The sequence below is a fragment of the Lithobates pipiens genome, unplaced genomic scaffold, assembly GCF_037356315.1.
Source record: "Lithobates pipiens isolate NorthernLeopardFrog02 unplaced genomic scaffold, aLitPip1_a1.2 Scaffold_18, whole genome shotgun sequence".
Taxonomy (NCBI): Eukaryota; Metazoa; Chordata; class Amphibia; order Anura; family Ranidae; genus Lithobates; species Lithobates pipiens.
Window position 1 is genome coordinate 299,913,644 of NW_027507758.1, and position 14,457 is coordinate 299,928,100.

At 43.2% G+C, this 14,457-nt stretch overlaps 1 protein-coding gene across 2 annotated transcripts in view; it reads left to right on the forward strand.

The window, feature by feature from the left end:
* POPDC3 (popeye domain cAMP effector 3) overlaps positions 1-14,457 on the forward strand; it is a 112,778-nt gene that overhangs the window by 56,152 nt on the left and 42,169 nt on the right. The gene's annotated exons all lie outside the window — the stretch shown is intronic.

Genomic DNA, 14,457 nt, shown 5'->3' on the forward strand with positions numbered 1-14,457 from the left:
TGTTAATTTTCAATAGGAGTTCTGTAATTTGTCAGGTTGGCAGTAAAAAAATGTGCTCCGCCAGTAAGTTTTCCATGTTTTGTCAGTAAAAACTGCTGCAGCTGCAACTATTGGCCCTGCCACAAATCCATCAAGCTTCTAGCTTTCTGTAGCAAATTGACAGTGCTACCTCTGCTGAAATACATAGTAGTGTTGTCAGCCTTGCCCATTGTATTCCATACTGGATTGTAGGGGTGCAACGGATCAAAAAACTCACGGATCAGACCGTTCCTCGGATCAGAGTCACGGATCAGATCATTTTTTGGATCAGCAAATAATAATTGAATTTGCAAGAACCTGTGAAAATTCCACCACCGTATAGTCCCCAGTGTAATATCCACAATCTCCCCACTGTAATATACATCTCCCCCACTTGTAATATCCACAATCTCCCCCACTGTAATATCCACGTCATCTCCCCCACTGTAATATTGGCTGAGCATGGCTGCGTACGGCTGAGTATCGCTAAGTATGGCTGGGTATTACCGGGTATGGCTGGGTATGGCAGAGTATTGGCAGGGTATTGCAGAGTATTGGCAGGGTATGGCAGAGTATTGGCAGGGTATTGCAGAGTATTGGCAGTGTATGGCAGAGTATTGCAGAGTATTGGCAGGGTATGGCAGGGTATTGGCAGGGTATTGCAGAGTATTGGTAGGGTATGGCAGAGTATTGGCAGGGTATGGCATAGTATTGGCAGGGTATGGCATAGTATTGGCAGGGTATGGCATAGTATCGGCTGGGTATCGCTGAGTATGACTGGGTATTACCGGGTATGGCTGGGTATGGCAGTGTATTGGCAGGGTTATGGCAGAGTATTGGCAGGGTATGGCAGGGTATTGCAGAGTATTGGTAGGGTATGGCAGAGTATTGGCAGGGTATGGCATAGTATTGGCAGGGTATGGCATGGTATTGGCAGAGCATTGGCAGGGTATTGGCAGAGTATTGGTAGGGTATGGCAGAGTATTGGCAGAGTATGAAGGGATGGCTGTGACTGCAATTGTCACAGAACAGAGCTGTGGGCACAACAGATGCAGCCCACAGTGCTCCCCCCCCCCCCCCCACTGTACAGATCTGTACACAGAGGAGAGAGAGGAACTGGCATCATCATGACGCCAGTTTTGTTTACAAGTGATCGCTCCGCCATTTGACGGAGCGATCACATTGTAAACGCCGATGGGTGCACCAAGATGGCCGCCGCTCCGGAAGTAGGCCAAAGCCGCATCCTTTCCTAAGGCCGAGACCGCGGAGCACTCGGTGACGATCCGTTGCACCCCTAATGGATAGCATAACTACATGATGACATCACCACCCTCTTTTCACCATTTATATTTTGAATAATTCTTAGTACAGGTGAGGAAGTGCTGATAACATAAATAGGGAGAGATTGTTGAGACGAAGAGGAGGATTTGTTCTTTAGTCCAGTAGGTGAAAACATAGGGCTCATAGAAGTTAGGAACTCCCTGAATAACTGTACTTGCAGCATTTTTACAAAATGTGATGAGGCGTGCATACATTTTTTTTTTTTTTTGCCCAGACATAAACCTTGAAGAAAACTTAGCCCTGTTTCAGACTAAGGGAATACTGCTCTGTTGGAATAGGGGGGCTTTGGAGGTGCAGATGATGTAGAAATATTCCTCACTAATCTGCCATTCCTAAAGTGTTACTAAACCCAGGACCCTGCATTCAATATATCTGGTCTCCCACATTACACAGAACATGGACATGCAATTATTTTAGTAAAATAAACTGCTAAATACTGTGTCTCATCAGCAGTATATAGCAGTCTTGTGACTTCTATCAGTCTGGTTAAAGCTTGTAGAAGGATTTTTCCTTTTACTATGACTGCCCTATGAGGCTGCAGGACCCAAGACCTTCTGTCTGCACAGCGCTGATTGGCCCTGTGCTGATCACATGCACCCTCCCAAGAAAAAAAAATAATAATTCTCTAGCAATGCACACCAAACTGAGCATGTGCAGAGTGCCCCCCAAGGCTCAGCAGATGGGTTGTGGACTATGGAAGAAGGGGAGGATCAGAGAAGACGGAATCAAACAGCCTTTAGGTTCCACAGTGAGTATAACAAGTATGCTTTACTGCAAATACAGACTGATTTTACTGTTGTGGGTTTAGTAACACTTTCAATTACCTTCTCACCTCTTGTGTATTAGATGTACGTACCTCTGATTGTAGTAAGCAGTGATCCCAAGGAATGGTACGGGTATTTTCCAAGCCTAAGCAGGAACCAGAGGAGGAGCTTTTCTGATATTTACAATACCTACTTTGACTGGTTACATTTGAAACTCATCTTTTATGTAATATTTATTTGTGAGCTTCAGCATTTGTGTATATTGTTTTGTGTTGATGTTTAAGCAGAATATATACTGTATACATTTTTAATTGCTGAGTTATTTTATTTATTTCTGTTCTCTTGAATGAGACACAATGCAGACACCACTAGGTATTCTAATTTCAGACAGGAGTGGTAAATAACTGATTAGATGATTGGTATAAAAAGCAAGAAAAATGTTTGAATATTATAATCTGTAGATGCCAATAGATTTTTTTTTAATACATATTTTTTGTGCCATATACATTATATCTATAAAACTAGAATTTTTTTTATACCCCCTGTGAAATGTGAATCTAACTGAATACAGCTAGGGGGATCTGAATGGCATAATCTATCACTCTAGTCTGTGTTCACATGAAGTACAAATCAAAGTTTTTTTTTCTAAAATAGAAACTTACACTAACCAAAATGGGTCATTTCAGATAACTAAAGCTTTGTACAGACAATCGGATTTTCCGCAGACAAAGCGTCTGACTTTTGTCTGAAGAGCGCTGGCCAGAAACTTAATATATAAACAGCATACAATTGTTGGCCAACAAACACGAATGTAGTGAAGTACTACGTGGTTTTTCACCTCTTTAGCGCCACCCTTTGGGCACCTTCTGCTAATGTTGTGTTTGGTGAGCATTGATTCCGAGCATGCGTGTTTGTACTTTGGACTTTTGTCTGACGGACTTGTGTACATACACTCGGAAAATCCGTCAACACACCGTTGTCCACGGAAAATTTGTAAACCTGTCATCCAACATTAGTCCACAGAAAGTTGGCCAACAATTGTCTGATGATGGAGCGTACAAGCGGTCAGATTTTCCGCCAACAGCCTGTCATCACACAATTCCCGTCGGAAAATCCGATCGTGTGTACAAGATTTTAGAGCTAGGGTGCTTTGTGGGTAATTTGTCACTGTTCAGATAAGCCTGAAGGCCTCAGATAAGCCTGACGGTTCTCTATGTATGCGAGGTTGGATTAGACATCCCTTTACAGAGGAAGTAAACCCTGATGGGATTTACTTACTTTTTTTGTTCCCTGCAAAGTAAAAGCATAATGTGCTAGTATGCATCACATACTAGTACATTATGTGACACTTACCTGAAAAGCCCATGCTGTCCCCACTGGCCGCATCCATGTTCGCCCTTCTTCCTTCCTGGGGGCCACGAACTCCAGCTCTGTGACTGTCTGGCAGTCACTGCACTCGCTAGTAAAGAAACGGCACAGAGGGCCGTTTCTTCACAGCGCATGCGCTGATGACATCATCAGCGCAGTACAAAGTAAGTATCTCCTAAATGGTGCACGTTTAGGAGATATTTACTGTACCTATAGGTAAGCCTAATTATAGGCTTACCTATAGGTACAACTTGAAAATGGACATTTACAACCTCTTTAAGTATTGTCATTTGTTTTTTTCTGGGGGGGAGGGTTGAGACACCTAGTATCTGTTAACTCAAAATTATTCTGCCCCTTCAATTGCTGTAAAGCACTCTGCCCCAGCTGTCAAGGTGTATTCATCAACCCCTGTCCCACTGTCTGTCTCTCTGACAGCGCCTGCATCTGCCGCTGTAGATATAATGTGACCAGCATCCCTGCCCTTTTATTATGTGTGGCTGCATTGAGGAATTTCACGGCTGCAGCTGATTGGGCATGTGGCCTGCTAACATGTAAAAATTTCCCATGGGTTTGGCCTGGTTCTCTTGGTGTTGTTCCTCTAAAGAGGCCTGGTGGGCTTCAGATAGCTCTTGTATCTGTGGGGCAATTAAGAGGTTCACCTCCTGCAGTAGCTGATTAGTCGGTTGATTATTGTTTGCCCAATAAAAGCTTTTTTTTTTTTTTTCCAAGTTCCTTGTTTGGATTCAATAATAGATTTCTATAATATTAAGGCACTGCTTACACCTGAGCACTAAGTTTTAAGAGGAATAGGCTAGACTGCTAGTGGCAGTGCTAAACCATGCATGAGACCAGGATACCCAGGAGCAGTAAGAGCAGGCTTGTCTTGCACTTTTATTCAGTAAGGCAGCAAAAAAACATGCAGTAGTTTCAGTACAGGAGGGCTTTGTACATCATGTCTATAGCATAAAATATACAAAACATCTGATTGTCCAACTAAAAGACTAAACTAATAATGTAGAATATTTTTGTGTAAAATAACTACGTATTTGTTAGAAAAAACTAAAAAACTCAGATCAATTTCTGACTAATAGGGACCCCCTTAATAGGGTTCTCCAAATCAAACAGGCAGCACCTGTATCTTTTTAGTGTTATGTCAGCACTTAGTCTTTTCATACTGCAGCAGCTCCCACAGCAGAGAGCAAAAGACAGGCCTGAAGACCTGACCATTGGTATGCTCACATATAAGCCTGTGTACAGCTGAGACAGATAACAAGGTCTGACTACCAGGTAGGATGTGGACCTAGGAATGGAGGATTATTCCAATCAAATTCTGCAAATCCTCCGGGTTCCAGAACCCAGTACAGAATTTATTATGATTCTACAAAAACACGTTTGCTTTCCCTATATCGGTCATCAACCCTGGAGCCTCCCACAATGTGTAGGTGAGTAAACTAGGTGACACATACAGTATACACCCTCCACTAACCTACTAGCCAGTGCCTCACAGCATATATTTCAATACTGAAAAAAAAAAACCTTTCCAATGAAATTTTTTTTTTGCAATGATGAAAAATGAAAATCAGACAGCTTTTATGTTTATGCAAATACCATTGAATAGGGTCAATTCTGTAAGCTATTTGTAGTTATTTGTATAATGATCTTTATTTTCAGCTTTTTTTTTCGAAAAGCTAAAAATGCTTGTCGCTATGGCAAATCGAAATTATTATAGCTTTGTGAATTGAGCTTGGTGTCTTTTCCATGACCCTGGGGAACCTGATTTACAAAATAGGATTTTCGTACGTACCATAAATTCTTTTTCTTAAAGTCTGTTGAGGGACACAGGACCTGTAGAAATTCCTAATGTGGTTGTAAGGGCAGAAGGTTTTTTATCTTAATGTGTTCAACTCTCCCTCCAACTCTCTCTAAATACTTACTTAAGCCTGATCTTGATCCAGCACTGTGCCTAAGAGCAACAGCTCTCTCCTCTCTCCCCTCTCTCTCTCTCTCTCTCCCCTCACTGGACACGGAGGCAGCAGTGGAAGCCATTTGTTCTTGCTGCTGTCAATCACCACCTGTGAGAATAGAGCGGGGGCCAATTCATGCTGTGTGTGTCAAGGGACACTCATAGCCCTGCTTAGGATTGATCCTACACAAAAGCCCTCATAGTAAGTGTCTTGCTATTGGCACTTGGAAGGGAGGAGGAGCCACAAGTGCCGACGGGGGACCCTAGAAGATGAGGAGCAGGGTTGCTCTGTGCAAAACCATTGCACAGAGCAGGTAATATGAAATGTTTATTATTAAAAAATTATTACCACCACCACATTTAGCCAGCCCCTGTATAATCCCACCTCCTACTGTCATGCTTCAGTTTTGTGAGCAAGCAGGACAAAGAGCTAGTGAGAGAGTGGGATGGGACATTTATCCTTTAATGGACAGTAAGTAAAAAAAATCGCATTTCTTTATTGTCCATTAAGGGACACATGAATTGTAGAATTCCTTAAACTATTGAATGAGTGAGTGACTTGTATAGCGCTACCTATGCAAACTGAATCGCCTCAGGGCGCTTTCTTGCCACCAGAGTCCATCTGTGGCTTTGTGTGGTCCTTTATCCCGTAAGGTCCTGACACGCTTACAAACACATACAACATTGACATACACATACACACATATTAAGGCCATTTTTTTTATTTTTTTTTAGACAAGGTCTAATTAACCTACCAGCATGTCTTTGGAGTGGGACATCCGAAAGCAGTTCAACTCAGGGGTGGGTAGTAGCCACTAAGAGATCCAACAGATGTGGAGATCATACCACAAGGGTATCTGAAGAAATCAACGTCTGAACAAAGACTAGAGGATCAACCAATAAGAAAATTGCCTTGACCAATAAGGGGGTACAGAGGATCAGCCTAATGCTCCAGACCAAGAAAGATCATCACAACTAAAGAGAAAAAAATTACCTCAAGTAGCTTTAGGCCTCAATCAGTTAAGTGTAGGACCAATAAAAAATATAAATATAGTTGCGCTACCAAAATAAAGTGAAAAGTGTAGCAGCCAGCATCAACAATGATGAATTGTGAAATCAAAAATAAACAAAAAACGCAGCGCTATATTAAAGAGGAAGTAAACCCTGATGAGTTTACTTTCTCTTTCATTCCCTGCAAAAGTAAAGCATAATGGACTACTATGCATCGCATAGTAGTCCATTATGTGTCACTTACCTGACACAGGAGCCAGCGAAGTCACCGCTGTCCCCTGTAGTCCGGCGCATCCATCTTCTCGGTGGGTATTGCTGCTCCGCCGCTGTCATTCGGCGAAGCCGCGATAACGTCACTCCCGCGCATGCGCATAGAGGGGCGCCACTCTCAGCATATCGCCGTTGACAGTGGCGTGCTCAGTGCTCAAGTAATCATAAATAGAAATGTGATAAACAATCAGGGAGATAAACTCACTAGTGGCAGTAAACCAAGCAATAATAGTGAGACAAAGAAATATTATATAAAGAATTTCATGACATTAAATCCAGAAAAATTATTAATATAAAAAACTGTGCAGTTCATAATAAATGTAAAGTATCCTGAACATAGAATCAAAAATCACATGGGAAATCAAGTAAAGTTTACTGCCACAACACTGATTAGTCAGTCCTTCATGAAACACAATCCAGTTCTGATAAGGGGGACTTCAAATGTACAGTGCCTTGCGAAAGTATTCGGCCCCCTTGAACTTTTCAACCTTTTGCCACATTTCAGGCTTCAAAACATAAAGATATAAAATTTTAATTTTTTGTGAAGAATCACCAACAAGTGGGACACAATTGTGAAGTGGAATGAAATCTATTGGATTTTTGAAACTTTTTTAACTAATAAAAAAATGAAAAGTGGGACGTGCAAAATTATTCGGCCCCCTTGCGTTAATACTTTGTAGAGACACCTTTTGCTGCGATTACAGCTGCAAGTCACTTGGGGTATGTCTCTATCAGTTTTGCACATCGAGAGACTGAAATTCTTGCCCATTCTTCCTTGCAAAACAGCTCAAGCTCAGTGAGGTTGGATGGAGAGCGTTTGTGAACAGCAGTTTTCAGCTCTTTCCACAGATTCTCGATTGGATTCAGGTCTGGACTTTGACTTGGCCATTCTAACACCTGGATACGTTTATTTGTGAACCATTCCTTTGTAGATTGTGCTGTATGTTTGGGATCATTGTGTTGTTGGAAGATAAATCTCCGTCCCAGTTTCAGGTCTTTTGCAGACTCCAACAGGTTTTCATCCAGAATGGTCCTGTATTTGGCTGCATCCATCTTCCACTCAATTTTAACCATCTTCCCTGTCCCCGCTGAAGAAAAGCAGGCCCAAACCATGATGCTGCCACCACCATGTTTGACAGTGGGGATGGTGTGTTGAGGGTGATGAGCTGTGTTGCTTTTACGCCAAACATATCGTTTTGCATTGTGGGCAAAAAGTTTGATTTTGGTTTCATCTGACCAGAGCACCTTCTTCCACATGTTTGGTGTGTCTCCCAGGTGGCTTGTGGAAAACTTTAGACGAGACTTTTTATGGATATCTTTGAGAAATGGCTTTCTTCTTGCCACTCTTCCATAAAGGCCAGATTTGTGCAGCGTACGACTGATTGTTGTCCTATGGACAGACTCTCCCACCTCAGCTGTAGTTCTCTGCAGTTCATCCAGAGTGATCATGGGCCTCTTGGCTGCATCTCTGATCAGTCTTCTCCTTGTCTGAGCTGAAAGTTTAGAGGGACGGCCAGGTCTTGGTAGATTTGCAGTGGTCTGATACTCCTTCCATTTCAAAATGATCGCTTGCACAGTGCTCCTTGGGATGTTTAAAGCTTGGGAAATCTTTTTGTATCCAAATCCGGCTTTAAACTTCTCCACAACAGTATTACGGACCTGCCTGGTGTGTTCCTTGGTCTTCATGATGCTCTCTCGCTTTCAACAGAACCCTGAGACTATCACAGAGCAGGTGCATTTATACAGAGACTTGATTACACTAAGGTGGATTCTATTTATCACCATCAGTCATTTAGGACAACATTGGATCATTCAGAGATCCTCGCTGAACTTCTGGAGTGAGTTTGCTGCACTGAAAGTAAAGGGGCCGAATAATTTTGCACGCACCACTTTTCAGTTTTTTATTTGCTAAAAAAGTTTAAATTATCCAATAGATTTCGTTCCACTTCACAATTGTGTCCCACTTGTCGGTGATTCTTCACAAAAAATTTAAATTTTATATCTTTATGTTTGAAGCCTGAAATGTGGCAAAAGGTTGAAAAGTTCAAGGGGGCCGAATACTTTCCTAAGCCACTGTATACAGTGGTGTGGAAATGTTGATACTTTGCGGTCCAAATTCCACCAGCAAAACTCTTGTAAGGAGATAGCAGGCACACTTAATAAAGAAATATAATGGGCACTCTTACCCTAAGGTGTGGAGCCACACACCATGATGGTGAGTCAATCATGCATCGAAATGAATCCACCGCAAATGGTCCTCCAAAGGTGATGGACGAACTCCCAACTTTCAATCAAGATATCCAATGTAGATTGTCAGTGTCTTGAACTCCATGGAAAGTGTGATTGTGCACGTGAAGGTAAGTATAATGGGGGGAAAAAAAAATAGAAAAAAGGCCTCCACATAGAGTAGATCACTCCAATACAAAAAATAATTTATTTAAAAATATATAAAAAAACATAATTCATGAAGGTACAAGCCATCAAAATAAAATATGCAAAGGCAGAGTAATTCATAAAAAAGCATGGTATATCTGGCCGACAGGCTATGTAACCTATCCCATACACACGGTCGAATAAAGTTGTCGGAAAATCCGATCGTTCGGAATGAGGTGAAGTACAAAATGTACGACGGGACTACGTAGAGGCCAGTAGCCAATAACTTTAGTCTGCAAATTTTTTCTGAGCATGTGTGGCACTTTGTGTGGAGGAATTTTCTACACACGATCGGAAAAAGTCAGAACGGATTTTATTGACGGAAAAACTTTAGATCCTGCTCTCAAACTTTTTCCGTCTGAAATTCCAACGGAAAAAGTCCGATAGAGCTCACACATGATCGGATTTTCCAACAACATAATCCGATCTGACTTTTTCTGTCGGAATTTACGACCGTGTGTACAGGGCATTAAGCTGGTAAAAAATTGAAGTATACTAATCTGTAATCCTTCGTAAAGTGGTTGTAAAGATTTAAGGATTATTATTTTATTTTTTTACCTTATTGCATTCTCTGTATTAAGGTAGAAAACCTTCTATGTTCAGCTCTCCCCCCCCCCCCCCCCCAAATGCTTACCTGAGTCTGATCTTGATCCAGCACTGTGCCCAAGTGCAGCAGCACTGCTCTCTCTCCTCACTGGACATGAAGGCAGCAGAGGGAGTCTCTGGCTCCTGCTGCTGTCAATCAAATCCACTTAGGAGTAGGAGGGGCCTAGCCACACTATGGGTGTCAATAATTACATACAGCCTGGCTATGGATCAAGCCTGCACATGCTCTACCATAGGATGTGGCTTCCTGTGGTGGCACACAGAGAAGAAGAATAGTCGAGAGTGAAGATTGGGGAGCTCGTTAGTATGATATGTTTGTTATTTTTTTTTAAATGTACTTTATAATCACTTGAAAGCCTAAGTACATCCAAAATCACAAACGGAAAAATCAGCACAACACAACTTATAGTCAGTAAGATGTGTCCCTTGTGCTGATTTCTCTTCTGTTAGTGAAAATCTCCCTGTGTCCGAGATAGAAGAGGACTCCTCTGCAAGGAGGACTGTGAGTATGAGTGGGATACCATAACCAAGGATAGGGTAGGCTGCTGATTCAAAGGTAAAAAGTATAAGCTACAGGGGGAAGCTTGAGCACTAAAATTGCAAGGGAATAAATTAAGTAGGATGAACAAATAGGTCCTCACTGAGACATAGGGCTTTTGGCATATTAAGAAATTGCTCCTAGAAGCAATAGAGGAGTATGAGTTGAGGTCACCTATGGCACAGGGGCTGCCCTTTGAGTGCAACATGTTGCACTATGTAACAGAAAACTAGGCCCAAAGTGAGGCAAGGTCTAGTGTACTCACAAACCCAAACAGCTGATGCTCATAAGGGCCGCAGGTCACCAAGTCAACGACAACAAATGATCCATGAAGTGTTTCAGAAGTAGGAACAGCAGCAGGGTGGTGTTTCCTGTAGGCTAAATGGTGGGAGGAGTGCATGCAACATTAAACCTAGTGGATTATGGCTGAAAGATGTCAGTGGTGGGAAAATGGCACCCAACTGTACTAATTATGAGGTATCTCTCAGTTCTTCAGCCAAACTGGCCTCAGAGACAACACCAGAGGCTGTGCCACAGCTCTGGGCCTGTAAAGCACTCTGCGGCTAACAGTATACAACGGCCTGGAAAAAGCCACAATGTGGAGTGCCCAAAGGTCACTTTTTAAGCTAGCCCTGCAATCTTTGGTCCAGCAGATCCCAGGTACAGTTTACGTTTTTTCTGAGAATACGCCAATCTGGATTGCTGCTGTTTAGAGACTAGCTCAAGCAGTGTTTTTGTCTTAATTAACGTCCCTATTGAGGAAAAATATTGACGGTGAATTGAGTATATCGATTGAAGAAAAAAACGGAATAAAAAAAAGAACAAAAAGGCTAGTAAAAATATAGTTAGGCCTCATTCACATGGGCTTTTTAAAGCAGAGAGCAGATCCCCGTGCAAGAATCAGCAGATTCTTGTGGCTGGCTGGAATCACGGAAGGTTTTAGATAGCTGTGGCTGCTCAGCCAGTATAAATCAATGACAGGAGGAAAGGAGCTGCAGCTATCTCATACTGTAATATCTGCACATCCATCTGTTGCCTGTGGCAAGGAACAGATGCAGACAGATAGCGTCCAGGGCCAATCATCTGTCATCTGTACCCACAGGTAAGGCTGAGTAGCCACAACTGTCTGAAACCATCTGTGATTCCAGCTGCAAGAATCCGCTGCTTGGACAAAAAAGTCTGTGAATGAGACCTTTTACTTTTGAGATACTTTTTCTTAGCAGAGCTCCAGTCTCCTAGCACACTAGTGTAGTACACCCCACGTAGAAGCTGCAGATGAAAAGGGATCCCCCACCCTCCACAACTAGGCATTCCAAATTTCCACAGTCTCCCAAAGTAAAAATTTTGTATTTTATTGAGGGGATAAAACCTTGATGGGGAGTAGGTAGGGCGGCCTGTCCATTAATGCCGCTCGGGTGCCACCCCCGTCCATCGGCGCCTCCCCTATCCATGCGTGCGGCCCCTTTCAGGACACCGGCGCATGGATTCCAATGCGGAGGGGCTGTTTTTTTGAAGCATCGATTAGAGACAGAGGCTCTAATAGGCTTCAGTATAGGGTGGGCTCGGGTCGCAGAGAGTGCAGAGAGAGCCCACCCAAGTGTGTTACAAAAGTGAATCAATATTTACTGTTGTAACACTGATCCTCCTCCCGGCCAATCAGGAAGCAGGTCCATCGCCACTTTCCCTATCCATGCGTCTGGCCCCTTTGAGGACACCGTCGCAAGGAATCCAATGCAGAGGGGCTGTTTTTTTTGAAGCATCGATTAGAGCCAAAGGCTCTAATAGGCTTCAATATAGGGTGGGCTCAGGGCGCAGAGAGTGCGCTCTGAGCCTACCCAGGTGTGTTACAACAGAGAATATAATGGGCTAGCATAATGGGCTTGTATGTATCGTCCCTCTTCCTTCCGGGGCCGTGGACTCCAGCTCTGTGACTAGCCGGAGTCATGAGACGTCACTCCTGCGCATGGGCGTGGAAGCCGTCAGTCATGGTACTTGCTAGTGAAGAAATTGCATGACAGTGGCGGCCCGTCATTAGGGGCACCCGGTGCCGCCACCTCTATCTTCACCACCCCCTATATGAATAATGGATAGATTCATGCATAGCTGTTGTAACACTAATCCTCAATATGGGCAATCAGAAGCGGGTGTTAGACCCATTTTCTGATTAGCTGAAAAGAGAAGACTCCCGATTGGCTGGCGAGAAAGATGGAGGAAATGGAAGCTGCTGCCATGGGGACCCGTGGAGAGCAGGGGAACAGGAGGCCACTGCCGAGCCTGAAAAGTCATGATGGGGTAAGTGCAACTGACCATCCAGTCCAACTGACCGAGCGACGGTTGCATACTGTTTGCCGCCCCCCCCCCCCCCCAAAAAAAAATGTCCACCTGCAGCCACTGGAGGCAGGTAGACACTGAGGGCCATTTCTTCACAGCGCATGTGCCGCTGACATCATCGGCACAACTACAAGGTAAATATCTCCTAAACGGCGCACGTTTAAGAGATTTTTACAGTACCTATGAAATGGATTAGAACTATAAATCAGTTCTTGGTTATCTGCTGCTATTCCTAATTAAAAAGTATAAATGTGCATGCACATTAGAAGTAAACACTCTCTGAGATATGTTCAGCTCAGGCTACTTCTAAATACTGATTTATTGGTGGGCGGTGTTAATATTTTATACAGAAAGATACGTCATTGCTATGTCAGTCTAATTGGTACATCTCATTGGTTACAATACAAGAGAAATTAAGAAACTTGATGCTTGAAGTTTGGTTGAAGCTGGTTCTGTTATCTCAAATGAATTCTTCTAATGCGTGGGATGTAGGGAGTGGACGCCATCTTGGCTCCGAACATATAGTCAATCTGTATACTACATAATAAGTAAGGAACATGTATACACATAAGCAAATAGACATTTTCTGATTATCATTATGTACATTGGATTCCTTAACAGTCCCCCCTAAAATGGCTATTTTCTTCTGTCCCTCATCTAAAAGGTCCTACTCACCTGGCCCATTCTCCTCAGCAACTCTTTTTAGGCTGTATATAGAGTTAGGCAGCAACTAGTTCACTACCCCCCTCGATACAGCTGGAGAAGGGCAATCAGGTGCTATCTACCCCTATAACCCTAGAGGATTGTGAGATTTTGGACAGGAAGTGACTGTAGAGGAGTGAAGGGTTTGTCACCCTCCATCATAAGAGGGTCCTCTTCTTCTTGGTGGAGAAATGTAGGTGTGCTGTTGTCTACAGCCTTGCTTATTAACTTCTTTACGAAAGGTAGAATACAGCATACAATCAGGGCTAAAAGAACCAGGATTATTAGTACCGTTACCCCTATCTGGGCGAGCACCTTCTGCCACCCACTCATCCAGCTAAAATATTGATCCCATGGGTCTGTAATACCGGAGTTCTTCTTCAATTCCAATGACAGATCCTCTAATTTCTTTATAGCTAAAGTTACTTTACCATTTGGGCCGGTATTATCAGGAATGTAGGTGCAACAGGTTCCCGTTTTTTTTTTTTTCTATCATTTTACAGACACCTCCTTTCTCAGCTAACAGCATGTCTAAGGCCATCCGGTTCTGGAATGTCATGTAGGAAGTGGGGGGGTAACTGATCAGCAATTCCCTGGCTTTGAATTCATCAGGGACCCCCCTTGGGACCCCTATAGCATCTATGTACACATGAGTGTCAAAGCTTCCGGAGAGAGCTGCTCGCTTCCTCCTCTGACTGTGTGCTGGGTCAGTGTATGTATCAGGGGTATCTTCTGCTAGGATATGGAGGGGCATAATGACCTTTTTAAGGGCACATTCACCGGTCCAGATACCCTCTAATCTGGTCCTATGTTCCAACCCACTGTCCCTCCCAGGAACCACAATTCTGGCCCCAGTAACTGTCTGTAAAACACACATATATATCCTTACCATCAGGGATGTCACTGTACCAATGGCATTGCCATGAAAAAGTCAAACGGACAAGGTACTATGTCACAGTAATCAAAGGTAAAGGTGGTCACATGTGTACCTGAAGAGTTGTACCAAAATGTAATTATGTTATCATTTTTTGTGATGACCCCCTCCTGGGCCTCCCCCCTAGACCAAACAGAAAAAGGATATGCAGCATGGTCGTCATGAAGTGGGCGGGATC